This window comes from Neovison vison, chromosome 1 (genome assembly GCF_020171115.1).
Source record: "Neovison vison isolate M4711 chromosome 1, ASM_NN_V1, whole genome shotgun sequence".
In the NCBI taxonomy this organism is placed as follows: Eukaryota; Metazoa; Chordata; class Mammalia; order Carnivora; family Mustelidae; genus Neogale; species Neogale vison.
Window position 1 is genome coordinate 35460844 of NC_058091.1, and position 9584 is coordinate 35470427.

General features: G+C 33.6%; 1 pseudogene; it reads left to right on the forward strand.

Moving 5' to 3' along the window:
• The window catches only part of LOC122915024, a 74723-nt pseudogene extending 66172 nt beyond the window's left edge, over positions 1-8551 (forward strand).
• The last annotated feature ends 1033 nt before the right edge of the window (positions 8552-9584 follow it).

A 9584-nucleotide genomic window follows, 5' to 3' on the forward strand; every position in this document is an offset into this window, starting at 1 on the left:
TAAATGTACTGCTTCCATCTTTGGCAACATTTATCACAAAGATGCCTATCTTTTTGGCATTTTTTATTACACTGTATTTGTTATGAATATTGTTATTGATTTTATTAATGCAATAGATTCTATTTTTAAATAATTTTTGAAACACCCAGAAATTTCAAATTAAAAATATAAGTGAATAAAATGTACAACCCTTTTAAGTGCTTTATTTACTAGAGCAATATACATTTACTTTTTATGGGGGAGATAGTAATGCATTTGATGCTTTGTACATAATTAGAATACAGAAAATTAGTTCAGGCAAATGTAGAGGTGTAACTTTTATTATTCTTACATCTTGTTTTCCAAGGCTTTCAGAAGTTGCCCTGTCTAAAGCAAATTATTGGTCTCTTGTTGATTTTTGGAATCTAGCTCTGCATCTGAAAGGCTGACTCTCTTTGTGATTAAGAGGATTCCTTCTCTTCTGCTCCATGTTAAAGCTTAGCTCTTTTCTCCCAACCCCAACCAATTAGTTTTCATATAAGAAAATTCCACATATTTCACATAATACAAGAAGCTAGTGTTTTAATGAATTATCTGCTCCTTTGCCTTGTATGGTATCTCTCTATTTTAACACATTCTCTTGGAAATAAGAATACTTTTAACTATAAGTACAAATATATAAATGAGCTATAATAACTACCATCTGAGTGGCATAGAAGTTTTGGCTATAGGTGTTTCTATAGTATCCCTTTTTTGTATCAGTATTCCTAATTCTATGATTATCACTATCCTTTAATGAAAATATCATATAATCAAGAGCTTTGAGGACCTTATCAAGCAGGGTTGGAACAAGATTAAAGCAGTGAGGTACTTCCTTGGGCACAAAATTTAAAGGGACACCAAAATACTCAGTAATGAAGATACAAAAATATTCAATGCAATATTTTTAAAAGTCAATATTAAAACAAGAACATCCATGATGAACAGAACATCAAACTTTTAAATAAAGACTGGATGAATATTACTGAATTTTTCTTTTGCTTCAGGCTCCACGTGGCACTGGTGTCAAATACTCACTATATGAACTTAATATTCCTAAAATGTAAATATTTAATATTAAGTATTCATTATCAATTAAAAACCCAAACGGAACACTAAAAATGACTTAACCTTTCTTCTTGAGCTACTGTATAATTAAAAAAAAAAACCAAAATATCAAAACAGTTGATTGAGCATAGGCATTTACCTTGTAGGGCTGTTAGGGACATTGAAATGGACAAGATGAATTATAATGGAAGAGTCTAAGGGGGTTTCAGAGGATAGTGCCTTTCTGAAAGGAGAAGGATGATGAAAATGTCTCACAGTGTTGAAATAGGGTGGAGGAAGCAGGTATGCAGGAGCTCTGGGGAATCCCCAAAACTAGAAATTCGTTTTAGAGTAGCCTGGAGTGAGAACGGGCCCAAACCAGATATCTCTGGGACAACTTTGGCTCCTTTCCAACTCCACCATTCTGATCCCAAACAAGTGCATAGCAAAAGACCATCAGACATTTATTTTAAGACCTAAAAACTCAGGGCACTCCCCCAAGAAAGTGATTCTAGTTTATATGATTATGCTTCTAAATTCTGGCCAGCTGAGGGGAGTTCAAAACCTGATGGACTCTTGCTCAGTAAAGGGAAGCTATTCTTCAACCGACTATGCATAGACAGACATTCCAGTATTTAGGGGTCTCCAGTCTGAAACAGGGTACTTAGGTTTCAGTGGGGCTTATGAAAGTAGAATGTTTCTTACTGATAAGTGCTCAATTAAATTAGTTATTGATATTGTTATTGTTATGAATTCCCACTGAGGAAAGATGTCTAAAGGGAAATAGCCCTATCTGTACAACTATATAGAAAGGACACTACCTTTCTACAACAGGATTCAACAAACTTTTTTGTATAAGATCAGATAGTAATAAGTGTTACTAGCTTTGTGTGCCATTACTCAACTCTGTCTATGACATAAAAGTAGCCATAGGTAAAAATAAATGGAGATGGTTCTGTTTGAGTATATTTTTATTACAAAATACAACAGGCCAGATTTGGCCATTGGATCATATTTTGATGAATCCCCTTGCCGAAAGAAATGAATGGCTTTTATATATAAAACAAAGGACCACTAGACACATAGGATGTAGAAGACATTGTGAAGAATTTCCCAAGCATTCCTCTTTCAGTGAAGAACTTATGGTCTCAGATTCTGGGAGCATCGTGGGCAGATGGACTTTAGCTGCCAATCTCTTCAGCTGTGGAGGGCCTCAGTCTAAATTACAACCCTTCCTGGGGAGACTACATCCAAGAATGGATTGATGTGATGGTATATATCTGGCCATCTAGGTTCATCTGAGTATATTCTAAGGAATCATTTTAGATTGAGAATTCTCTGTGAGGTCAGTGGAGGCTGACTTTGAGCCTGCACTGCAAATCAGCTTCTTTGACTGCTTAGTTCTGCTTTCTTCCCCTTTCTTTTTCTGGTTTTGATCTCAAAGGGCACTCCTTAATAAACACTTTGTGTGCTAAACTCTGTCTCATAATCTGCTTTCCCCAAAACCCAACCAATAATTGGAGGAAAACAAGAATTCTGAAAGAGAAAGACCCACATGAATCCACAGAAAATTTGAACATGCAAGAAAAAAAGAATTGAGAGAAGAGATGGGTAAGAAAAATAAATTAAATAATAAAGCAATGTGCTCAGATTTTAGATGATATTACAGCCATGAAATTACAAGAGATCTGTTAAAAAGAAAACCACAGGCCCCAAATGGGTTAGATTAAGCCTCCAGTCAGTAAACTAAGACTCAATACCTAACCTAATTGCAGTTTCAACTGCTCAGGAATGTAACCTTTATCAGCATGGAATTTCCTGGTCAATTCTAGGAAATTTATGGATTCAGGTTTTCTGTTCCCCTTAGGAGGAAGACCTTATCTAAACAATGCATTCCTTGCTAATAAATTTGTTTCTTCCTAATTGTTTTTTTTTTTTTTTTTTTAAATGCTCCCTCTTTGTCTTTAAAAACCTTTTTTGGTTTAGCTCAGTGGTGCTCCTCTCTAATTTGTGGGATGCTGCCTGACTCTTGAATCATTTAAAAAAGCCAATTAGATTTTCAAATATGTTCAGTTCCAGTTTGTTTTTTAACAGATCTAAAAGTAAATGAACTTCATAGGATAAAGAACATAAAAAACAGAATATAATAAAATATCTGAGGATACAGGAAAAGTCAGAGAGGACCTATGTAACAAGACAACATTTTTTTTAAGAGGAGTTTTGAAAAACAAAAGAGAAAATGGAGGACACTAAGATATTAAAGAAATATTATCATGTATGTAAACCAAACCAGCAAACTAAACAGTAGATAATATTTAATTTTCAGTAACAACTTAAATTTCCTTTTAAGCTTCACTTTGTGGAAAACCTTAATTTGCTATAAAATGGAAAATCTTGTGGTTTCAATTAGTATTTTCTGATTTCTAATGAGATTGAGCCCTTTATCATTGGCCACTTAGAAATCTCTTCTAAATCTCTTCTAAACTGTCTTCTATTTATTGATATTTATATCTTGGATATAAATTCTTTGTTGGTTATATTGCAAATAACTTATGTTCCTCTGTGGTTTACCATTTCATTTTTAGTAATTTATTTTGATAAAGGATCCAATTTAAAAACCTTTTTCTTCATAGTTAGTGCTTTTTTTTCATGTTATACTTAAGAAATTTACCTCCTCCAAGTCTTGAAAATATTCTTACATTCTTTTCTAGAAGATTTTTGTTTTGCTTTTTATATTCATATCATCTAGAATTGATACTGTGTATGGTATAAATTAGAGATTATATGTGTATGTAAATATGTGTATGTAAAGCCATTTATTTATTTATAAGTCTGTTTATTCTCCCTTTGTGCTCTAGTACCAGTTTTGTCATAAATCAAGTTCAAACACATGTGAGTCTCTTTCTGGACTTTGTATTATATGTAATTGAAATATTTATATGTCATTGTGTCTATACCATACTACTATGCTCTCTGAACTTCTTTCTTTTTTTTTTCAAGATTATCCTGGTTATTTTTAATCTTTGGAATAGGTTTGAAATATGCACACATACACACACATATACAAAACTATAGGAATTTTGATTGATATTCCTTTAAATAATAGGTCAATTTGGAAGGATTTGGTATCATTTATTTAATTTCCCTCAGTAATAATTTACATCTTTTTTTTTTTTTCTGCAAGGGTACTGCATATCTTTTGTATATTTAATTCTAGGAATTTTATGTTACTTGATACTATTACAAGTGATACCTTTTTAAAAAAATTCATTTTCCAATTTTAATTGTTAATATACTGAACTACATCTTATTTTTCATATTAAACATATACAAAATGACCTTGTTAAATCCACCATTGTATTAAGATTCTGTACATTCTTCTGTATGTCTGTGTACAAAATTATTACTTCCATGACTAATTTTAGTTTTTGTTTTCTTCCTTTATAGTCCTTGCAACTTTCTCTACCTTGTCTTTCTCTGCACAAAGTGCTCTTCAGAACAATGTTGAATAGAAGTGGTGGTAAAGATTACCTTTATATCAGTCTCATTTCAGGGGAAATTTGTTCAGTATTTTACTATTTCACCATCTATTGTGATTTTAACTGATTTCTGGTTTTTGTTTGTTTGTTTGGTTGGTTGGTTGGATGGTTGGTTTGGATTTGTTTGTTTTGTCTTTAAGTACATCAGATTAAGGATGATTCCTTATTTCCTAATCTATTATCAAATTGCTTCCCTGCATCTGCTGAGATCATATTTTTCTCTATTATTCTTTTACTATGTTGAATTACATTGAGTTTTAAATAATAGATGTCCTTGAATATTTAAATGAAATGTTATCTGTTTACCATATATTATCTTTTGTATATACTGGTGATTTCATTTCCTTTTCCTTTTTTTTTTTTTTTTTAAAGATTTTTATTTATTTGACAGATCAGAAGTAGTCAGAGAGGCAGGCAGAAAGAGAGAGAGGAGGAAGCAGGCTCCCCGCTGAGCAGAGAGCCTGATGCGGGGCTCGATCCCAGGACCCTGAGTCCATGACCTGAGCCGAAGGCAGAGGCTTTAACCCACTGAGCCACACAGGCACCCCTTCTTTTCCTTTTTAATTTAGGATTTTCATACTATACACAGGACAGGAGTATGGTATTTTAACTCACCTCATTTCCTGTTAGGATTCTATAATGTTTAGGTTATTCTTTGATTTCTATCCTGAATAGAATCCAAATAGAATCCAAGAGAATCCAAATGTTCTATCAATATTTGTTTTCCTAATATTTGGTCCATTTTTATCCCTTTGCATGCCTAGTGACTTTTGTTTGATGCCAGACATTGTAAAAATTTTTAGAAAAAAATTTGAAGTACCAGATTATATAATATTTTTCCAGGAAAGAAATGCATTTTACTTTATAGCAGCAGTTACAGTAATGCCAGAATGTTTTAATCCCATCATGTGCTGAGCTTTAATTGAAGTTTAGTTTTCTGAGAACTGGTCTCATTGTCTTATTCTTATTTTGGTCATATAGCCCTTTTAAGCCTAGTTTGTTTACCAGAAACTCTCCTTATCATTGGGCTTTGACCTTTGAGTTCCATCCTATTGCTCCAATAAGATTGCTGAAAGCCTGACAGTGGTTTGCTGTTTCCTTTCAGCCACAATTTCAGGATCCTTGCAGAGAAAAGGTAGTGCCCAATATATGCTTACTTCTGTGAATTTCACATCTCTCTGGGGTCTTGGCACATCAAGTCTACACAGACTTGGTAGCTTCCTTACACCTTTAAATTAATATTTTAAATCTCTTCCAGTTTCTTTAGTTGTTGTTGTTGTTGTTGTTTTCTATGTGTGGCTTGTTTTGAAACAAGTAGTCCTACATTTTTCAAAATAAAAATTCAGTTGTTATATTCATTGTAATAAAATTAATAAGTGGTTTCCTTAGTACTTTGGTACTAATTTCTGTTTATTTAAAGGTAAGAATAATAGTTTCATTTATTTTTGGTAAATCTTAAACATTTACTTTCCATATTGAAGTGTCAACCTATTTATAATTAATTTTTGTGATCACTGTTAAATAGAGATCCAAGTGTGTTTTTCTCCTAAATAAAAACTGATAGTCCCAGTACCACACTATGCTAGTCCATCCCTTCAACACTAATCTAAAATATTATCTCTGTTCTGTATCAAATTAGCATACAAATAACTGTTATCACAAATTGCTTTATATTCTCTTGCTGTATTTTTCTATCTTTGAGTCTGTACAACATCCTCTTAATTATATAATTTAAGATGAGATATTTGCAGATGCTTGTATCATTATGGGAATCATTCTAAGAAATGAAAATTTAATGATTCAGGAGAGCTGTAGAGTACTTCAAGAGCAATGCTTTTGAATAGAGGCAGCCCCCTTTTGATAAAATGATAGGCTGAATATGTGGGAACAGGTACAGGTTGCTTGGCAGATTTGGTGGTAAATATATGCTAGGTTGTATTTTCTTAGTAAAATTAAAAGAAAGATCACCAGATGTTAATAAGATCAAAGAGGTATGAATATTTGAGAAGACAGAGCAAGATATAAGTGTGGGTAGTGGGAGATGGTGGGCTTAGGGCAATGCAATAGGCCTTTTGATTTCTCAAAACTCATTTAAAATGAGCCGTCATGACTTCAGAGGGTGACCAGTCAGCATAGTTGTGAGTTTTCTCTAGCCACAGTCAGATTCTTAGTTGTAGCATAGTGTAGATGGAGGGTTGGATTTAACCAAGGATGTGGTGGTAGAGATGATATAAAGGAGAGAAAGCCAGGAGTTGGAAACAGAAAGAAAGAGTGACCTGAGAAGGCAGTTTTTGGTTTATAGATGTTACAAAATAGTCTGATTATAAAGGCAGATAAATATAAGAATATGATAAACACGTGCTAAACTTCTACCCATAGACTCACAGCATATGCACAAAATAATAATAAATTCCAAGAAAAATCAAATCCAACATAAAGCCAAAAGCAAACGTTCTAGTTAAGAAGACCATGTTCTACATATGGAGTAAATTCAGGTTTGTTTCATCATTGTAAACAATAAATGGAATGCTACAAATAGGAATTGCAATGATCTTTATGCTAAGAGTATATCCCTTATAATATTCCCGTGTTATGATAGAATACTAAAACAACACTTGGCTTTGCAATAAATAATACCTATATGGTTTTACTCATATACATTGTTCATGAGTTTTCAACTTTAGGAACCAAGAGGAAACATAGAAGACTTCATTGTGATTTCTTATTTAAATACACACACATTACCTTTTTACAAAAGTGATCACTGAATAAGATTCAAGGCAGAATGGAAGATGAAAGGGCTGACTCAAGATATAGAATGCAGAACCTTCATCAATAATTAAAAATATATTATTTAGTGTTAAAAAAGTAATCCATAGTGTAAGTGGATATTGTCTAGCAATATTCTGGATCTGTCCTGTTCCTGAATTGCTAGAGCTAACTATTAAATTTTCAGGAATTTTTCAACTCAGTTCTCCAGTAGCTTGAAATTAGCCACAGAAGTTAGCAAATGCTACAAATTGGGGTCTGTCTTCACTTCTGTAATCCGTTGTTAAAATGTTACATCAGTGATATAACCATGGAACAATTGTATTTGTTTTTTTGTTTTTTTTTAAGATTTTATTTATTTTTCAGAGAGAGAGGGAGAGAGAGTGAGCGCAGGCAGACAGAGAGGCAGGCAGAGGCAGAGGGAGAAGCAGGCTCCCACTGAGCAAGGAGCCCGATGTGGGACTCGATCCCAGGATGCTGGGATCATGACCTGAGCCGAAGGCAGCTGCTTAACCAACTGAGCCACCCAGGCGTCAACCATGGAGCAATTGTAAAGCGGAGGGAAGTCACTTAGATTTAAGTAAATTAAATCTCCCACTTTTAATTCTCATGAAAAAGTAATTTGACATTTTGAAATTGATAAATCAAGAAGTACAACCTAAACTGTTAGAAAACAGGAAAAGAAATAAAAACAGAATTGTTTAAAAGTCAGTGATTAAGGATTTACAACTAGGATTAGGAAGATTGGAGTGAGAGATTAATATTTTTTAGGACATTTTCTTTTCTAGAGCCTGTTCCTGGAAGTGCTGCTATTTGTAGCAGGTGTTAAGGCTTCAAAGTTACTTTAAGGAGTTGGACTACTGGCTGAGCAGACCCTCAGGGCTAGTGGTCCCAATGAGGTGCGCTCCGTGGCATCTGGAGGTGGTGTTCCTACTGATGATAAGCAGGTAATTGGGTTGGAGAGGGAGGTCATGATGGTTGCTTGGAAGGGACTGGACCCATACAATATGCTAGCCCCAAAGCAGTTTCAGCCACCAAGGAGGACCCTAAATTAGCAAAGAGTAGACTGCATCTGTGAAAAGGATAATAGTGCTGACATCTGGTTCTGACTGCACAAAAATGAGACCCAGCCATGTTCTAGTTGTGAAATCCATTACAAACTCATGCCCCACAGTTGACCCACTAAGTCTTTGCACTAACTTTCTCAAAATATGTTGTAAGGTTTCTTCTTTTCAAGACTAGCCATTGCATTGGCTCCTTCTCAAAAAAAAAAAAAAAAAAAAAAAAAAAAACACAAAAAAAACCAAAAAACCCAAAACAAAAGGCATTTTCTGTTCACTTATTAACACCAATTTCTTTAACATTTTAAATATATTTATTGTGTGATAAAATTATAGATTTATCAATTAAATATAAAGCCATTTCCTAGATCTATAAAGCATTCTATGCATCTGATGTTGCTTTCTCATTATTACTGCCAGTTATGATTTAGACATCAAAATTGAGAAATGCACATAAATATGATATACAATAGCAAATGATGTCTACCTTTACAGTTACCTAAATCATTTCAATGGGTTAAGTGCCTTTAGTCCACTCTATAGCCACTTACCAGGCACAAGCATGATCCTGACATTCTCTGGGGAATTCTGATCTTCTCTTCTCCCTTTGAAAGTTCCCATTTGTCTTCCTATATGCAGAAGGTAAGCTGTTGTTTAAGTACTGTTGTCTTGAGGCTAGCAGAACAAAACAAAAGCAATGAAGAAATCACAACCTTTTTACAGATATGTTTCTGTAGGGGGGAAAACAGATCTTGAAGTTCTAGCTAAAATTTAGTTTAGAATTGTATGAAAACTTCACTGATCTCCCTGGTGTTCAATCTGGATAATTATTTCACTGCTTCCTTCACAAATTACCTGTCCTCTTCCCTTTGTTTTTATTTTTATTAATATGAGATTGTAGAACCTGTTTCTTACAAGCATATTTCCAGGAAGAAATGCATTTACATGTTTTTCTCATTTTCAGGTTAATTCCTATGCAAGTTTCAGTGTGAACTAGAGGACACAGCAGAGTTTTAGAGAGAGACTCTTGCTGGGGAAACAAAAAATTTGGTTCAGATATGAGTTTTGATATGTCAAAATCATATGAAAAGGAAAAACATTTTTTGTGCCTTTTACAGTTATAAAAATTGTAATGTGCAATTTTGCTTAT